Source organism: Leopardus geoffroyi, chromosome X (assembly GCF_018350155.1).
Source record: "Leopardus geoffroyi isolate Oge1 chromosome X, O.geoffroyi_Oge1_pat1.0, whole genome shotgun sequence".
NCBI classification, from domain to species: domain Eukaryota; kingdom Metazoa; phylum Chordata; class Mammalia; order Carnivora; family Felidae; genus Leopardus; species Leopardus geoffroyi.
In genome coordinates this window covers 119,608,519-119,627,850 of record NC_059343.1, presented here as the reverse complement: position 1 = coordinate 119,627,850, position 19,332 = coordinate 119,608,519, and the positions used below count along the sequence as shown (strand labels likewise).

At 37.7% G+C, this 19,332-nt stretch overlaps 1 non-coding gene across 1 annotated transcript; it reads right to left on the bottom strand.

The window, feature by feature from the left end:
* Positions 1–930: 930 nt before the first annotated feature.
* LOC123595563 lies at positions 931–1,057 on the bottom strand. Its single transcript, XR_006711252.1, has one exon. It is a non-coding gene; the product is annotated as a U6atac minor spliceosomal RNA (small nuclear RNA).
* Between the last annotated feature and the right edge of the window lie 18,275 nt (positions 1,058–19,332).

Sequence of the window (19,332 nt, the reverse complement as noted above, 5' to 3'; positions counted from 1 at the left end):
TTAAAGTTATTTATTTTGAGAGGGAGAGCATGTGCACATAAGCAGGAGAAGAGTAGAGAGAGAGGGAGAGAGAGAATCCCAAGCAGGCTCTGCACTGCCAGTGCACAGCCCATCACAGGGCTTGATCCCACAAACTGTGAAATCCTGACCTGAGCCAAGATCAAGAGTTGGATGCTTAATTGACTGAGCCACTCAGGTGCCCTCTTTGCCTCTTGTTACAATCTTTGTTTTAAGGTCTCTTTTGTCCAATATAAGCATGGCTACCTCAGCTTTTTTTTTCCCACTTCCATTTGCATGGTAAATGTTTTCCCATCCCTTTATTTTCAATGTACATGTGTCTTTAGGTCTGAAGTGCGTCTCCTGTAGGCACCATATAGACACATCTTGCTTTTTTATCCATTCAATCACCCTATCTCTTTTGATTAGAGCATTTAGTCCATTCACATTCAAAGTGGTTATTGACAGATATATATTTATTGCCATTTTGTTACTTGTTTTTCAGTTGTTTTAGTAATTATTTCTTCTCTTGCTTTCTTCCCTTGTGGTTTGATGGCCTTCTTGGTGATATGCTTGGATTCCTTTCTCTATTTTTTGCGTATCTATTACAAGTTTTTTTTTTTAATGTTTATTTATTTTTGAGAGAGAGGGAGAGACAGAGCGTGAAGAGGGGAGGAGCAGAGAGATAGGAAGACAGAATCAGAAGCAGGCTCCAGGCTCCAAGCTGTCGGCAAAGAGCCCGACCCGGGGCTCGAACCCACAGACCGCGAGATCATGGCCTGAGCCGAAGTCAGACGCCCAACTGACTGAGCCACCCAGGCACCCCTCTATTACAAGTTTTTGATTTGTGGTTACCATTAGGCTCATATATAACATCTTATGCATATAGCAGTCTAAATTAAATAGATGGTCACTTAAGTTTGAACCCATTGTAAAAAATGATGATTAGATGCCACTGAAGTAGATGGAAATGGCTTAACCGTATGCATGTTGTCTAGCCTGAGGGCCTCTTCCATTCTTGTCTAGGGGAGTTCTAACCTTCTCTCCTTTCATACAACACTGAAACCATAATTTTAAATAGGATTGTTTATTTGCAGAATCTGACCTCGTTTCCATACATCACACTAATACTCAGTTACGTTGCATGAAGGGTATAATGGCAAATAAGGTAAAAAATATGGCAAGCACTTGTGAAGTGACTTGATTTATAATTTATAATAATTGTGATAATAATATCAACAATAATAATACCAATCATCTTGTAAAAGAAATTGGAAACCATCCCTCTTCTAATGGTGGGAAACTCTGAATAAAAAAGATGATATTGAGGGGTGCCTGGGTGGCTCAGTTGGTTAAGCATCTGGCTTCTGCTCAGGTCATGATCTCACAGTTTGTGCATCAAGCTCTCTGCTGTCAGCATGGAGCCCGCTTTGGATCCTCTGTTTCCCTGTCTTTCTGCCCCTCCCTCAGTTGCTCTTTCTCTCTCTCTCTCTCTCTCTCTCTCTCTCTCTCTCTTTCTCTTTCTCTTTCTCTCTCACATTACTTACTCTGGGGGAAGTCCTATGCCATAAAGTAAACAACTGTATGAGAAGGTCCGTCTCTTGAGGAACCAAAGAATCTTCCCCAATTCCAGGTCTGTGGACTTAGAAGTGAATTCTCCAAGCTCAATCAAGTCTTCAGATGATTGTCGCCCTGGTGGGCTTCTTGTCTGCAACCTCCTGAGAGGCCTGAGCCAGAACCTCCCAGCTAAGCTGCTCCCAGATTATTGACACTCAGAAACTTCATGACATGATCATCTGCTAATTTAGGGATAATTTGTTACACAGCAATAGGTAACTAATACAGGATTTGGTAACTGGAAGTGCGGCAATGCTGTAACACACACCTAAAACACATGAGTGGCTTTGGGAAAATAATAGTGTTTTCCAGGGTTCTGTTTTCAGTTCAAATGTTCTTACTCTACACGCTCTTTTCTTCATGATCTCATCTACCCTCACGGATTTAACTCTAATCTATGTATGGCTGACTCCAAAACCTGTATTTCCAGTGTAGATACTTCGTCTGAATTCCATGCTCTTCTTGCCAACTTCCTACCTAGCATTTCTACACAAACTTCCAATAAGCACCTATAGCTAAGCATGGCATTTATGGAACTTATCATCTCTGCTTCCCAGGTCAGCTCCTTGTCCTATATACTTTGTCTCAGATTGGGACGCATTCTCCTCAGTCACCCATTCTAGAAACCTAGTTTTTTTTTTTTTTTCACGTTCCACATTTAAACTCTTATCCCGCTGATTTAAACTCTTAAGTATTTCCTAGATTTGCACACTTTGCACATCCCTTCTAAATAAGTCTTCCCTACTTTCTTCTCTCATCTGAATGATTGCAACTGTCACCTAACTGGATGTACTAGCTCCAAGCTTGCTCCTATAAAATCCATTTTCCACCCAATAGCCAGTATTATGTTTCTAAATTGCATATATGATCGTCTTATCCTTTGCTTAAACCCTTTCAGTGGATATTTATGTCCCTCTGGATAAAGTCCAAATCCCTCGCTGTGTTTGAAACGGTTCCTGTGGTCTTACCCTTAACTATATTCCCAGATTAACTTATTGCTTACTTATCTCTCAGTGCACACTTGAACAAAAGTGGCTTTTATATTTTTTCAAGCACAGGACTTTTTTGCCATTGTGCTTTTGTATATATTTCCTCTACTTAAAATGTCATTGCCTTAACTTTCAGTGTAGTTTACTCCCCTTCTTTTAGGAATAAGGTATAATAATGTCCTCTGGGTAACTACAGTGCATTTCTTTTCCAGAATGGTTTCTGTAGCCCTCCCTGACCCTCTCATAGTCCCTGGAGCACATCTTATCATAATAAAATTTTTCTTTTATTAAAATTGTCTGTTTTCATGAATAGCTCCATAACAAGGCTATACTCCTTAAGGATAGGGCTTATGTCTTAATTATCTTTTATTCCAAAGGCCTAATACTGTGACTGGCACAATATAATTTTGTTTCTTGAATAATACCATCAGGAGTTGACAACTGGTTAGAGGTTATAAGCTGAGGGAAATGCTAGACAAGGGTAAAAGATGATTCAAGATGAAATTGGAATCAGTGATTCTCAAACTTTATTATTGATAAAAATCAACTGGTAAACTTGTTAAAATGCAGATTGCCTAACCTCACCCCTACATATTTCGAATTCCTTAAATCTAAGATAAGTCTCAGGAATCTGCATTTTTAGCAAACACCCAAGTCACTCTGATGCTGAGGTTTTCTGCCCAACTATTTGGGAAACATTGGTTTAAAAAATGAGGGTTGAGGGGTGTGTGTGTGGCTCAGTTGGTTGAGTGTCTATCTCTTGATTTTGGCTCAGGTCATGGTCCCAGGGTCGTGCAACCGAGCCCCAGGTCTGGCTCTGTGCTAAGCATAGAGCCTGCTTAAGATTCTCTTTCTTTCTCTTTCTCCCTCTGCCCCTCTCCCCCAGTCATGTGCTAGCTTGCTCTCTCTCTCACTCTCTCTCTCTCTCAAAATAGATCTTAACAAAAACAGAAAATGAATTTTTAAAGGAATTTAATGTCTCCGTAGTTTTATCACATATATCCATTTTTCTTATCTATTGTTTTAGGTTTTGTGGTATCTAAATAAACTTTATTGCATTTAAACACCATTCTGTCATTTCAAATATTGCATACAAAATTAAACCCCACCTTCTACTAGGAGTTCCAAAACCAAGTAAGTTTCAACTCTTCTAAATGACTAATACGGGTCTGCAGTTCACAAATAAGTCACAAAGAAAGGGCTGTCACAAACACATGTTGGGGAAATCAAATCCAGACGGTCTATAGTAATTCACGTTTGAATATTAGCCTCTTTGCTATGCTACCAACATTACTTAACGTAAGGAGACTAAATGCCGTTCAAAGAAGGTCTAATCACACATGGATTTTTTCAAGCTTAAGTAATCTGTTTCTTGCTGAGATTTTAGGAAATCTAAAAATCATCAAATACACAGAGACAAGGTCTTCAACAACAGCTATTTTAGAGTAATAATTTCGTTGAGAATAAACTCAATTAGAAAGATCCATGTACTCAAGTGCCTATCCAGTTGAACTCATGTCAATTTTATTTGTATATGAGCAAAGTTCATTTCTAAGATGTGTGGGGGGGTATTACTTCTATGCCTTTTGAAAATAGCATGGCCCCAATGTTATTGAATGGAAATGGAATAAAATATATATTCCATATTATGCTCAATAGATATTTAGAAGAAATCATTTCTGCTGAGGAGCAATTATATTCATATGCATGGAAATTAATAAATTAAGCTGTATGTATTTGCAGTCAAAGTATTAAAAAATCTCTTAACAACAAGAACATTAAGTTACACAGCTAGTTATTTTCAATATTGGAAAGCATAATATTGATAGAAATTTTCATTGTAATCCTCAGAACTAGACACTGAACAAACAAAAAACTGGTTATTTGCTTTGGGATACCTTGTCTGAAATTAGGATACGTTGTTATCACACACTTGTCCTTTAGTTAAGACTTCAAGTACTGAAACATCAGGTTTCTTTTATGCTGACCTAGTTAACAAAAGAAGGGACTAGAATATTATTCCACTAAAAATTCAGAATCTTAAATAGAATCAAAGTTGCTTTTATTTCAAAGAAAACAATTGTGATATATAGACTGATGGATTGAAGACCATGAAAATAAAGGTAAATAAATCTATCATAAATAAATCCAATAACCAAATACAAACACAAAAAGAAAATGGAGGAAAAACTAGATCTCCCAAAAGTCTGAGAAATAAAAATTGTAGGTGAATGAAAGCTTAGAAAGTATCCATGAAAATGATTATTTTCTAGGAACTATCAATTACCAAATTGATTATGTAAAGATAGAAAATCTGAAAAGACCAAAAAACATGAAAGACATTTTTTAAGTGTAAAAATAAATTAGTTCCTAAAAGACTGAGCTAAGAAAGATTTGCCTATGAGTCATTTCATTTCTTCAAAGAATATTTTCCTGTGTTATTAACGTGTTTCAGAGCATAAAGAAAGAAGGAGATTAACCCAATAAATCCTATAGAACTAGTATAACCCTGTTTAAAATTTTTTTAATTTTTTATATTTATTTATTTTTGAGACAGAGAGAGATAGGGCATGAACAGGGGAGGGGCAGAGAGAGAGGGAGACACAGAATCCGAAGCAGGCTCCAGGCTCCGAGCCATCAGCACAGAGCCCGACGCGGGGCTCGAACTCACGGACGGTGAGATCATGACCTGAGCCGAAATCAGATGCTTAGCCGATTGAGCCACCCAGGCACCCCAACCCTGATAAAAATTTTAAGAAACACAGAAAAGATCATTTAAATTATAGCTGGATCTTATTTATGCTCACGCAAAATAGAGATGCGTGAATACAATATAAAATACTGGCAACTGGATTTAGCAGTATACTGAAAATATTATATATTGTCCTTGGATTATTTATTCAGATTGTAGAAATTGTTCAGTATTTGGAAAAAACAATCATATAATTCATAACATCAATAACAGATGAAAAATAACATCAATATAATTGAAAAGAAACCAGGTTGAGGAAATTTTCTAGTTTGTTTAGTATTTTTATCATAAATCCCAGAGCTAACATACTTATTGGTGAAAGACTAAAAATTTTCCCTCGGGAAATAAGACAAGGATGTCTACTTTTCTCCAACTCTACATTGTACTGGAGACTTTAGCCAGGGAAATTCAGCCATAAAATGAAATAAAGCTATCTAGTTTGCAAAGGAAGAAATAAGAAAACTATCTCTGTTTGAAGATAAGATGATCTCGTACATAGAAAACCCTAAGTAACACACACACACACACACACACAGAGAGAGAGAGAGAGAGAGAGAGAGAGAGAGAGTCTTAGAGCTAATAAGCAAGTTCAACAAGGTTGCAGGATATAACAGCAAGATACAAAAATCAGTGTTACTTCTACACACTTTCAGTGAATGATCAGAAGAAGAAATTAAGGAAAGAAGTACATTTTGAAAGACATCAAAAAGAATCCAAAGAAGTACAACACTTGTACACTGAAAATTACAAAATGTTGTGGAAAGAAATTGAATAAGATCTAAATGAATGAACAGACATCTTGTATCCATGGAGGCAAACACTTAATGTTGACAGAATGGCAATGCTCAAATTGATCTACAGATGCAATGCCATCTCTACTAAAATTCGAGCACCCTTTTTTGCAGAAATTGACGAACGAATCCTAAAATTTATATGGAAATTGATGGGACCCTGAATAGCCAAAATAATCTTGAAAAAGAATAACATAGTTGAAGGACTTACAGTTTTCACTTTCAAAAACTTCCAGAAACCTGCAGTAATAGAAACAGTGTGGTACTGGAGTCACAGTAGACATATAGATCAATTGGATGGAATCGAGAGTACAGAAATAAACCATCACATTTACAGTCAAATGCTTTTCAATAGAGTGTCAAGACCTTTCAGTAAGGAAATGTGTCTTTTCAACAAATGATGCTGGGACAATTAGATATCTACATTTACACTGTTTACAAAAATCAATTCAGAACGAATAGAAGACCTACATATGAAAGCTAAAACTATAAACCTGTTAAAAGAAAACATAGGTGTACATTTTCATCACCTTGGGTTAGTTAGACAAATATTTCTTAGGTAACACATTAGAAGGACAAGACATAAATGAAAAGAAAACACAAATTAGATTTCAGCAAAACTAAAAACTTTTTGCTTCAAAGGACATCATCATTGGGCGCCTGGGTGGCGCAGTCGGTTAAGCGTCCGACTTCAGCCAGGTCACGATCTCGCGGTCCGTGAGTTCGAGCCCCGCGTCGGGCTCTGGGCTGATGGCTCAGAGCCTGGAGCCTGTTTCCGATTCTGTGTCTCCCTCTCTCTCTGCCCCTCCCCCGTTCATGCTCTGCCTCTCTCTGTCCCAAAAATAAATAAACGTTGGAAAAAAAAAAAATTAAAAAAAAAAAAAAACAACAAAGGACATCATCATCAGTAAAATGAAAAGACCACTCTCAGAATTGTAGAAAATATTTGCAAATTCTAAATCTGATACAGGATTTTTATCCAGAATATATGACCAACTGTTACAACTCAAAAAGAAAAAGATAAATACACTGCTTTTAAAAATTAGAAAAGGCTCTAAACAGATATTTCTCCAAAGGAGATCTAGAAATGTGTAATAAATGAAAAGATGTGCAACATTAGTAGTCATTAGGGAAATGCAAATCAAAGCCACAATGAGATAGCACTCCACATCTCCTAAGATGGAGATATGCAAACAGACAGATAATAACAAGTATTGTCAAGCTTGTGGACAAATGGGAACTCACATACACTGGTTGTGGGGATGCAATATGGTGAAACTGTGATGGAAAACAATTTGGTTATTCCTCCGTAAGTTAAATATGGAATCAGTGTATGAATCAGCAATTCCACTCCAAGGTATAGGCCAAGGAATTGAAAACCTATGTTCAAGCAAAAACTTAAACAAGAATGTTCAGAGTAACATTATTCATGTATCAAAAAAAATGGAAACAACTCAAATGTTTATGAACTGATGCATGGTAAACAAAAAGTGGCATATCTATATAATGGAATATTATTTGGCAATAAAAAGGAGTAACAATGAAGGAATGATAGAACATGGACAAACTTTGGAAACACAATGCTAATTGAAAGAAGTCAGACCCAAAAAGTTCACATTTATCCGTATAGTATCCATTTATATGAAATTTCCATAATAGGCACATCCACAGTGAGAAAAAAGCAGATTAATGGTTGCTGGAGTTTGGAAGGAGGTGGGAATGAAAAATGACTGCTAATGGGTACAGGGTCTCTTTGGGGGGGATGATAAACATGTTCTAAAATTGATCATGGTGATGATTGCACAACTGTAAATATACTAAAAACCATTGAACTGTAGACTTTAAATGGGTAAATCATATGGTATGTAAGTTATATTTTAATAAAGCTGGTAAAAAATAACATATATAGACATCTTTTCATATCATCAGATCTCTTTTAAAACATAACTTAATGGCTTCTTAGTGTCTCTGTTATATAAACATATAGCATTTATTTAACTACTTTCCTGTTGTTGAATATTTTAACTTTTGATTTTTTCAATATTATAATGAGTGTTTCACTGAGCATTGCGGTAGTTAGAAACTTGCATACGTCCTTTCTTATTTCCCTAGGATAAATTCCTAGAAGAAGAATTGCTAGTCTAAATACTATACACGTATTTGACTTTGGGTAGACATTGACAAATCACTTTCCACAGTGGTTATCTCACTTATCATGGCCATGTGTAGTTACGTGAAAATGCCAAGTTCCATGCACCATACCCAATGCTGGGTATTTTGTTCTACTACCACTTTTTAGTTCCCTCTTCTTTGTCCTCCTTCTCATCTCCATTCTTCTTAACATTAAAACGTATGTTACTTTCATGTACTCTTTTTAGTATTAATTGTTGAATCAGTGATGAATTTTAGGAACTTCACCAGTGACATGCTCTAGGACTTAATCTTAACATATTTCCTTTTTATCATGATATTCAGAACACTGATCAAGTCATAAAAGACTGACTTATCATATATTCAGATGGCATGCAGCTAAGAGGAACAACAGCTGTGTGTCGCACATTCTCGATTTGTTTGCTACTTTAGTCCTCATAACATCTCTACATGGCGGCATCATTATCACTTAAAAATGAAAAACTTGATACTCGGAGAGGTAAAATCACTTAATAGGGTGGCATAGTTTTATATGTTGGATACTAACCCTTTATCAGATATGTCATTTGCAAATATCTTCTCCTGTTCTGTAGGTTGCCTTTTAGTTTTGTTGACTGTTTCCTTTGCTGTGTGGAAGCTTTTTATTTTGATGAGGTCCCAATAGTTTAGTGTTGCTTTTGTTTCCCTTGCCTCAGGAGACATATCTTGTAAGAAGTTGCTGCAGCCAATGTCAAAGAGGTTACTGCCCGTGTTCTCTAGGATTTTAATGGTTTCATGTCTCACATTTAGGTTTTGGATTTACTTTTGTGTATGGCATAAGAAAGTCATCTGATTTCATTCTTCTGCATGTTGCTGTCCAGTTTTCCCAACACTATTTGTTGGATATTCTTTCCTGCTTTGTTGAAGATTAACTGACTATATAGTTGTGGGTTCATTTCTTGGTTTTCTATTCTGTTCCATTGAACTATGTGTCTCTTTTTTTGTGCGAGTACCATACTGTTTTGATCACTACAGCTTTGTAATATAACTTTAAGTCCGGAAGTGTGATGCCTCCAGCTTTGCTTTTCTTTTTCGAGATTGCTTTGGCTATTCAGGGTCTTTTGTGGTTCCATACAAATTTTAGGACTGTTTTTTCTAGCTCTGTGAAAAATGCTGTTGGCATTTTGTATAGATTGCTTTGGGTAGTATAAACATTTTTACAATATTTGTTCTTCTGATTCATGAGCATGGAGTGTCTTTCCATTTCTTTGTGTTGTCTTCCATGTCTTTCATCAGCGTTTTATAATTTTCAGAGCACAGGTCTTTCACCTCTTTGTTTAGGTTTATTCCTTGGTATCTTATTGTTTTTGGTGCAGTTGTAAATGGGTTGATTCTTTAATTTCTATTTCTGCTGCTTCATTATTCATGTATAGAAATGCAACATATTTCTGTACATTGATTTTTATATCCTGTGACTTCACTGAATTTGTGTATCAGTTCTAGCAGGTTTTTGGTGGACTATTTTGGGTTTTCTGTATAGAGTATCCTGTCATCTGCAAACAATGAAAGTTTCACTTTTTCTTTGCTGAATGGATGCCTTTTATTTCTTTTTGTTGTCTGATTGCTAAGGCTAAGACTTTCCGTACTTTATACTATGAGAATGGACAACACTAATTTGTTTCTGACTATAGAGGAAAAGCTCTCAGTTTTTCCCCTTTGAGGATGATATTAGCTGTGAGTTTTTCATATATGGCCTTTATTATATTGAGGTATGTTCCCTGTAAACCTACTTTGTTGAGGGTTTTTTTTTTATCATGAATGGATATTATACTTTGTCAAATGCTTTTTCTGCATTGATTGAAATGATCATATGGTTCTTATCCTTTCTTTTATTAATGTGATGTATCATGTTGATTGATTTGTGAATATTGAAACCACCCTTGCAGCCCAGGAATAGATCGCTCTTGATCATAGTGAATGATTCTTTTAATGTACTGTTGGATTCAGCTTGCTAGTATTTTCTTGAGAATTTTTGCATCCATGTTCATCAGGGATATTGGCCAGTAATTTTCTTTTTTAGTGGAGTCTTTATAGGGTGATATAGCTTTAATTGGTAGAACAAGGGCTTGAAACTCAGGTATTTTTGGTACATGGTTCCAAATGTACATGGTTCTAAAGCATGTACATTTTCTAGTACACTGCATTTGTTTTTTAGTTCAGCAATTATTCATCGACAACCTACTATGCTCCAGGTATGCTAGTGATGACAGATGTAGTGATACATAAAAATGATATGGTCACTACTCTAGTGGAAGTTATAGTCTTATGGAAACGCACAGCAATAACTAGTCAACAAGAAAAATGCATGGTAAATTTAGATAATGATAAGTGATATGAAGAAAATAGAATAAGTTAATACTAGAGAGTAACCGGAGAAGAACATTAGATAACGGGTCCTGATATACCTCTCTGAGGAGATTTGAGCTGACACTTGAAAAATAAGAACAAGGGGCGCCTGGGTGGCGCAGTCGGTTAAGCGGCCAACTTCGGCTCAGGTCATGATCTCGCGGTCCGGGAGTTCGAGCCCCGCGTCAGGCTCTGGGCTGATGGCTCAGAGCCTGGAGCCTGTTTCCGATTCTGTGTCTCCCTCTCTCTCTGTCCCTCCCCCGTTCATGCTCTGTCTCTCTCTGTCCCAAAAATAAATAAACGTTGAAAAAAAAATTAAAAAAAAAAAAAAAAGAAAAATAAGAACAAGTTAACTATCTGAAGAGCATGAGGAGGGGTGTTCCAGGAAGAGGAAGTAATTGCAAGTACAAAAGCTTTGACACAGGAACAAACAGGATAATCTAGAAAGAGAACTAAGGGGTTGTAGACATTTGCAATTTGTTTTGGCAACACAGTGTCTTAAACACCCCCCCCCCCATTTTTCTTTTGAGAAGTGTTCTCTTTATGAATTTTAGTGGGACACAAAGTGTGCCTCTTTCTTCAAGAGATTAAATACTAAGTATTTACCTTTCTGGCCTTTCTTGCAAAGCGTTCTTCACCAATCAGACACAATTGTTTGAAATTTTGACTCAGGGAGTAGTGTCACAAGAGGGAGAGGAAGGGAATCTTTTTCTCTTTGGCAGTCATAATGGAAATTTCTTTGTGAGATCATTTCTGAAGATGATTTAGATTGTTGTTTCTGGAAACATAGCCTGGAGCCTGTTTCTCCAACCTTCCTCCCACCACTAGTGTTTTTAAAATTCATTTTAATAAGGTCCTTTTATTATTAAGTATTCAACATAAGCCTCTGTTGCTTCTAATTTAGAGCCCTAAATTATATAGCTGGTATTACTGAAGCATAATGGGAATGGGGATTAGTTTCAGGAGATTGTGGTTGGCAAAATAATGGCCTCAGAAAGATGTACACGTCCTAATTCTCAGAACCTGCAAATGTGTTACCTTACCTGACAAAAAGGACTATTCCCATATGATTAAGAATCTTGAGATAAGAAGACTATCATGGATTATTCCTGTGGTGCAAAGTAATCACATTAGTCCTTATAGAAGGGAAATAAGAGAGTCAGTATAGGAAGAAGGAGATGTGAGGATGGAAAGAGGTCAGAGTGATGTGGGGCCATGAGCCAAGGAATGCAGATGAACTCTAGAAACTAGGAAAAAGGCAAGGAATAGATTCTCTCCTCAAGCCTCCAGATGGAATGGAGCCCTGCTAACCTATTTTATTTTATTTTTTTAATTTTGAGAGAGAGAGAGAGAGAGAAAGAGAGAGAGAGAGAACCCCAAGCAGGCTCCACGCTCAGTGCAGAGCCCATTGTGGGGCTCCATCCAACAACCCTGGGATCACAACCCAAGCTGAAATCACCCAGGTGCCCCCTTGCTAACATATTTTAGACTTCTGACCTTGAGAACTGTAAGAAAATACATGCGTGTCATTTTAAGTCGCCACTTGAGAACTGTAAGAAAACACATGCGTGTCATTTTAAGTCGCCAAGTTTGTGGTAATTTGTTGCAACAGCTACAGGAAACTAATGCAAAGAAGTCAGAAAGGAAAGCACAGCTTGTATCATGTATGGCCTTGCAGGTCACAGTCAAGAGTTGAGATGTTAAGTACGATGTGAAACTATCGGAGAATTTTAAGCACGAAAGCCATATTATTGGATATATGACTTTAACATACTATAAAAACATAACTTTTGCTCCTGTATGGAGAAATTTACCGGAATAGGGCAAGGCCAGGGTGGATGAGGATGCTACAGCCTGCATTAGAGATGGTGGTAGCTTGGGCTTGTATTTTGGTGACGGAGATGGAAATATTGAGTTGAGAGGGAAAAGATAAATACCTAAAATGTAAGAGGGAAATTGATGCTAAGCTCTCAGGAAAGACAGATTGCATCCAAGTATTGGCAGAGGGATTAGCTTTAGTTGAGAGAAACAGCTACTTTATTTTAACAGTAAGAGAGAAGTAAGGGAGGATGTGTGTGCATATGTATGCTTAATACTGAGCATGCCCATCTGATGGTATTTTACTTTCTGAATATGAGGACGCCATCTTCTCAAAGTGAATACAATTAGCATAAAATATAGACCAAGATACAAAATATTATACTTAGATTAAGTAACATCCATCTTGGGTTTAACCTGTCATTGATTATTAAGAGTTGACTATATAGTTCAAATCCTGGGCTGAGGTTATAGAAGCCAATTGAATTTGGAACACGATGAATGATTTACTGACTCCCAACACGAAGAGGCAAACAAATAAAACATGCCATTTGTGCTTAGTGGATACCACCAGGAATATAATATACCAACTGAAAATAAGTCTAATCCTATTGAACTATGTGCTGTTCCAACTGTGTAGGCTTCTATGGTTATTTCTAAAAACTAGAACGTTAGAAGGATATCAACAAACTGTAGCGCATTCAGAATAGGACAAGTAAGCGATAAAGTAGCTAGAAACCATTTCATGAGACACAGTTGGAGAAAGAGGGGATGATTCACTAATACTAATTTTTATATATTTGAAAGGCTGGTATGTGAAAGAGTAAAAAATCACATTGTTACAACACTGCCTAATGCAAAGAGTTCTTTTGGTAATTACATGCATATATTTATACATGCATATCATTATTTCTACTATTTGTACTATACCCTTATTGTTCTAGAGGGCAGAACCTGAACCAATAATGTTAGAACAAATCAAATATCAGCCAAGTATGAACATGAGTATTCTTGAATATCAGTGACAGGTGTATAGATATAGGCCATCCCGCCTGGTTAGATAGGGAGATCACCGCCATTGAAAGAGACCAGGCAGAGGGCAGCAGCCTGACTGCCGGGATCGTTCAGAGGACCTTGTCATTTTGAATGGAAAGTCAGGTGAAGATGATCACAGGCATCACATATACAACTCTGAGAATCTAAGATGTTTATGCTTCAGTTTTTCCTGAGAGTCATCAGATAAAGAACAAAAGAAACCTTTTTGTGCCATTGACGTAGCCATTAATTCTGTCCACCAAATACGTTGGGTTTTTCTTCTGAGTGCATGGTAGAATCATGATTGGCTGGGCTGTGTGACCAGCTCTGTCTGATGAGTGTGAACAGAGGTGACTGTGTCACCCCCACCCTTCCCTCTGGCACAGTGACAAGCAGTGTTACAAGACAGCTGTTCTTGACAACTTGGGAGACTAAGTGCAGTAACAGAGCCCCCGCTGTGGAGCAGTGAGGGTTACTTCATCTGAGTGTAAAATAAACTTGTCTTAAGTCACTGGGACTTGGGGGTTGTTTGTCACCGCAGCATAACCTAGTCTACCTTGATGGGCGTGACCATGTTGATTTGCCTAAGCTCTGCTCTAACAGATCAGTCGGCCGACCCTAAGAGGAAATTGAAACAATTAACATTTTTTACACATCCGGCACAAACAACATTTCCACTCTTTTTTTTCCAACTCTGTAGTTCTCCACCTCCTGCTCCCCCCTGCTCCAGCCCCAGATGAGAGATACAAATACAAGAATTAGTACAGCACTGAAGAAAACAGTGTGATTGCTGGATCATGTCCTACTGTCTCTTTTGGCTCTCACCTTGCCAGATAACACAACTTGTGTCCCAAATTGTGCGTTTCTCTTGTCTACCTGGGGAGTTCTTGGAGGGTAAACCTATCTACTACCAACTCTGCCATTAAATTGCTTTAGTACCTTGAAATTCTCGTATTTTCCTTGCTTGGTCTGGATTTCCTAATCTTTAAAAAAAAAAAAAAAAAGAAAAGGCAAAGGAGGGAGTAGATTAGGTGATATTGTCACTTGTTAAAAATTGGATTCAGTTGTACTTTTCCTCGGGAGCTAGGTTGGTGCTGTTACTTTTGAGGAACAGATTTTTAAAGGAAGCAATGATTGTTTTATAAACTAAAGATACCGAAAAGAAAACCAAAGGAAGTAATTAAGACCTAAGCGTCCTTGAAGATGTGTAGGTGAAGCCTAATAAGTTCAGAAGAAAAGTAGATGCTGTAGGATTGTATTTACTTCTCAGGAAACAGCGGGAACCATGCAGCATATACAAAATGCCAGCTAACAACTGTTATTAATAAGGCTTTCACTGTAAGTTTTCATATTTCTTTATAAAGGAAAGGTTAAAGATTAATAAGATATTATGCCTGTGGAATTATCTAGTGGAAGATATCAGCTCTAATACTATCAAAGTGTGAAGAAATGCCTCACAATATTATGATACCAGGAGAACAAGAACCACTTCCAGAAGCTTTAACTTTTCTGTGTCAATGCCTCTTGCTTCTTCTCCATTATTTCCATGCAGAGGCCTCGTAGAGTAGGCAAGTACCGGGTTGTCCAAAGGTCTTTCTTTTCTAAACTAGTGTTGCTCAGCTGTCTAAACCTAAACAAGAAAATTTACCTCATTGAGTTTTAATATCCTTATTTATAAAATGAGGATAATATTAACCTACCATACTTGTGAGAATGTTTGAGATATATATATATATATATATATATATATATATATATATATATATATAAATACACACAATCACACACTGAAAAGGAACAGAATTTACCATCCCAAAATATGTCTCTTTGGCATAAGGATTATTTTAGGCTATTTTTAAGAAACAGCAGACACAGGAGAAGCTCTGAAAACTGAACGAAAGTTACCCTTTTGTGAGGGATATTTACATTTATATGGGAAATTTCTATTTGTCAGGGTGTCTCCCTTTCTATACCAGGAAAAGAAGGAAGACTTAATCTCTAGAAACTCCTAACAATGGAGGAAAAAAGAGACTCTTATCAGTGGAGAAGGCAAGGACTTAATCTACAACTTACACCTATTTACTGTGCTTTTCCTGACAGCCTCCTATAACTGACTGCCCCCTACCCCTCAACATCATATTTTATCTTTAGTGAGAGACAGTATTTAAGGTGGTGGCTTGGGCCATTGGCGGGGGGGGGGGGGCGGGGTGCAGGTGGTTACTAAGTTTTCATGGAGATATGTAGGCTATATAAATGTTATTAAACTTCTGTTTCTTTTTCTCCTATGAATCTGTCATTTACATGGGGTGTCTCAGTCCCAGAACCTTAGAAAGGTAGAAGGAGAATTATTATTTGTCTCTCACAACACACACACAAATACATACATACATATATATACATATTATAATATACATTATAAAATTGTAAACCTAACATGTAGGATTGTAAAATTCTACCTAACATGTACATAAACAGGTACATAAAACAGGTACATAAACAGGTACATGTACATAACATGTACATAAACAGATACATAAAATTGTACCTAACATGATGGATGATGGATGTAGTAAACAAGGCTGTAGATGATTTTGGTGTGCTGATCCGTATCTCCATATTGCCTCACCTAGGAATTCTTTGTAGCTGCCGAATCTCTCTACTTTTGTGCCATAGTGATAGCTGAGGATGAGAGGAATCTAGAATAAAGAGTAGAGAAGAGAAGGAGAAGATGAGTACCAGTTGCAGCCCCAAGATCTACTACAGTGACAATGATTGTAATTTGTTCACTAACATCTCATTTCTCAGTTTCCCCTAAGGAAGACAGAACCATGGGAATCATGGAAAATGCTCCTAAAACATGCTTGGAGAAATGGATCTGTTTGGTGCATGGGGTGAACTGTAGGGGGAGGGGGTCCTGAAAACGTGCCTCTCAGATCTTATACTTTGGAGAGCATGATACACTGATGGCTTCAAGCCATTGTCCTTCTGGACCCACCACTGCATGGCCACCAGGGTCTTACTACCCCATGGGCTTCACCCAGCCGATGATGGAGCGTGTTGGAGGTACTAAGGGAGGTCCGTTGTGGAAGGACATGGAACTCCTACAATGGGAAACTTTGGCTTGATGTTTCTCCATTCACCTGGCCAAATCACCCTTGGACTTTCTATGTAATCCAAGCCTTTTTCTACCCTTTCTACCCTCTTTCAAGTCACCTTGTTTCTTTCTCCTTCTAGAGGTATCAGACCTGGCTCACAGTCTGAAGGCTCTCCTCACCTCCTGCTTCCTCCCTAAGTAAACCTTCTGTGTACCTAATCGTGTCTTGGGATTCGGTTCTCAGCATGCCCAGATGCCACGGGGATGACTATAAATACAGGAAGATGAATAACCTTAGGGACAGCTGTTGAACAATGGCGGTAGAAGTAAGAAGACAAAGACTATCTTCTCATATTTTGACACATACAGCAGTCACACTCCAAGGGTGACCCAGAGACTCCTAGGGTTGCCCGTGAAACTTCCAGGCAGTCTGAGGTAAAAACTATTTTTTTTACTGTGCTGAAATTTGTACTGATAGTATAAAATCAATGGTGGATTAGCTGCTGGTGCCTTAGCACAGATCAAGGAAGTAGCATCAACTTGTACAGGTGGTCATTGTACATTTCACTGCCATGCACTCTCAGGTTTCTTTAAAACCAAGTTTCATCTAAGAAAGTTCTTGGGGCACCCGGGTGGCTCAGTCAGGGGAGCTTCTGACTCTTGATTTCGGCTCAGGCAAATGGTTCGTGGGTTTGAGCCCCACATCGGGCTCCACAGTGACAGCACGGAGCCTGCTTGGGATTCTCTCCCTCTCTCTCTGGCCCTCCCCCACTCTCACCCACACACACACACACACACACACACACACACTCTCTCTCTCTCTCTCTCTCTCTCAAATAAAAACATTAATAAAAAAAAGTTACTCATTAGACAGTAAAGGTTATTCATTTAATTAATTCTCTGCCCTTGAACAGATGTTTTTACTATGCTATGTGACAGAATGGGAAGTACACATGAAGCACTTCGGAAAACACTGAAGTCAGATCGTGATCTTGAGGAGAACCATTTGGGAAATATTTTGAGTTATAAACTAAACTACCTACTATATTTCAAGGAACACCACTTTTAACCTGAAAGAATGAATGAGAGAAAAAAAAAACTGTCGTCATTCAGATGTAGTTATTTTACAGACATTTCCCCAAAAGCAAATGAAATGAACCTGCCACTTTGAGGAAAACAAATGACAGTAATTGCTCCCAATGTTAATATTTGATATTTGAAATCAAAATTAGACTTTTGGAATTTTTGTATCCACCACCATGAGTTTCATAGCTTCCCAGTACTTAAAGCCTTTCCTGGGGCACCTGGGTGGCTCAGTCAGTTAAGCATCTGACTCTTGATTGATTTCGGGTCAGGTCATGATCTCACATTTCATGAGTTTGAGCCCCGTGTAGGGCTCTGTGCTGACAGTGTGGAGCCTGCTTGGGATTCTCTCTCTCCCTCTCTCCTTGCTCCTCTTCTCTGCTCACTTTCTCTCTCTCACTCTCTCTCTCTCTCTCTCTCAAACCAAAAACCAAAAAACAAGCAAAAAAACTTTACAAAGCCTTTTCTGATGAGATGGCAGTGATATTAACAAATGTGAAATAGTATTTTTCAAATGCCCATGAAGACATTACAAAGTTATCCATGTGAAAATTCATTCCACATGCAAAATGTTTATCGATATGGTTTCAGAATTCACTTTACAATAATTACAATTATCTTTAAGAAATTCTTGTTGAGTTTTGTTGAAATATCAAAGAATATTCACAATTATTTGGGAAGGCAATTAAGCTACTTCGTTTTCCAACGAGATATTTGTTTGAGACTGAATTTTCTTCATATGCTCCAACCAAAACAGCATGTCACTACAGATTAAATGCAAAAGCAAATATGAAAATCCTGCTGTCTTCTATTATATTAGACATTAAAGAGTTTTACAAAAATGGAAAACAGTGATACTTACAGTGGTACATTATATTGCATTTTGAAAAATATTTTTTTAGTTTAAATGCATGATTTATGTTAACATACAATGGGTCTATTGTTGTTATATTTAGGTGAATTAATAATTGTTTTATATTTTTTCAGCTTAATTTCTAATATGGTAAATACAATTGACATAAACTCTTTACATGAAAACTCCTTAGAATCTTTGGGGTCTTTAACTATTATTAAAAATGCAAATGAGGGGCGCCTGGGTGGCTCAGTCGGTTAAGCATCCGCCTTCAGCTCGGGTCACGATCTCACAGCTCGTGAGTTCGAGCCCCACGTCAGGCTCTGTGCTGACAGCTCGGAGCCCGGAGCCTGCTTCAGATTCTGTGTCTCCCTCTTTCTGACCTTCCCCTGCTTGTACTCTGTCTCAAAAATATATAAACTTTAAAAAAATGAAATTGGGGCGCCTGGGTGGCGCAGTCGGTTAAGCGTCCGACTTCAGCCAGGTCACGATCTCGCGGTCCGTGAGTTCGAGCCCCGCGTCGGGCTCTGGGCTGATGGCTCAGAGCCTGGAGCCTGTTTCTGGTTCTGTGTCTCCCTCTCTCTCTCTGCCCCTCCCCCGTTCATGCTCTGTCTCTCTCTGTCCCAAAAATAAATGAAATGTCGAAAAAAAAAAAAAATGAAATTGGCTTCCATACAAAGCAAGAAAATATTTTGAAAAAATACTCTCAATAAATATTCCGGAATCTATCTTATAAAATTGAAAATAGCCCCAGATAGAAATTTATC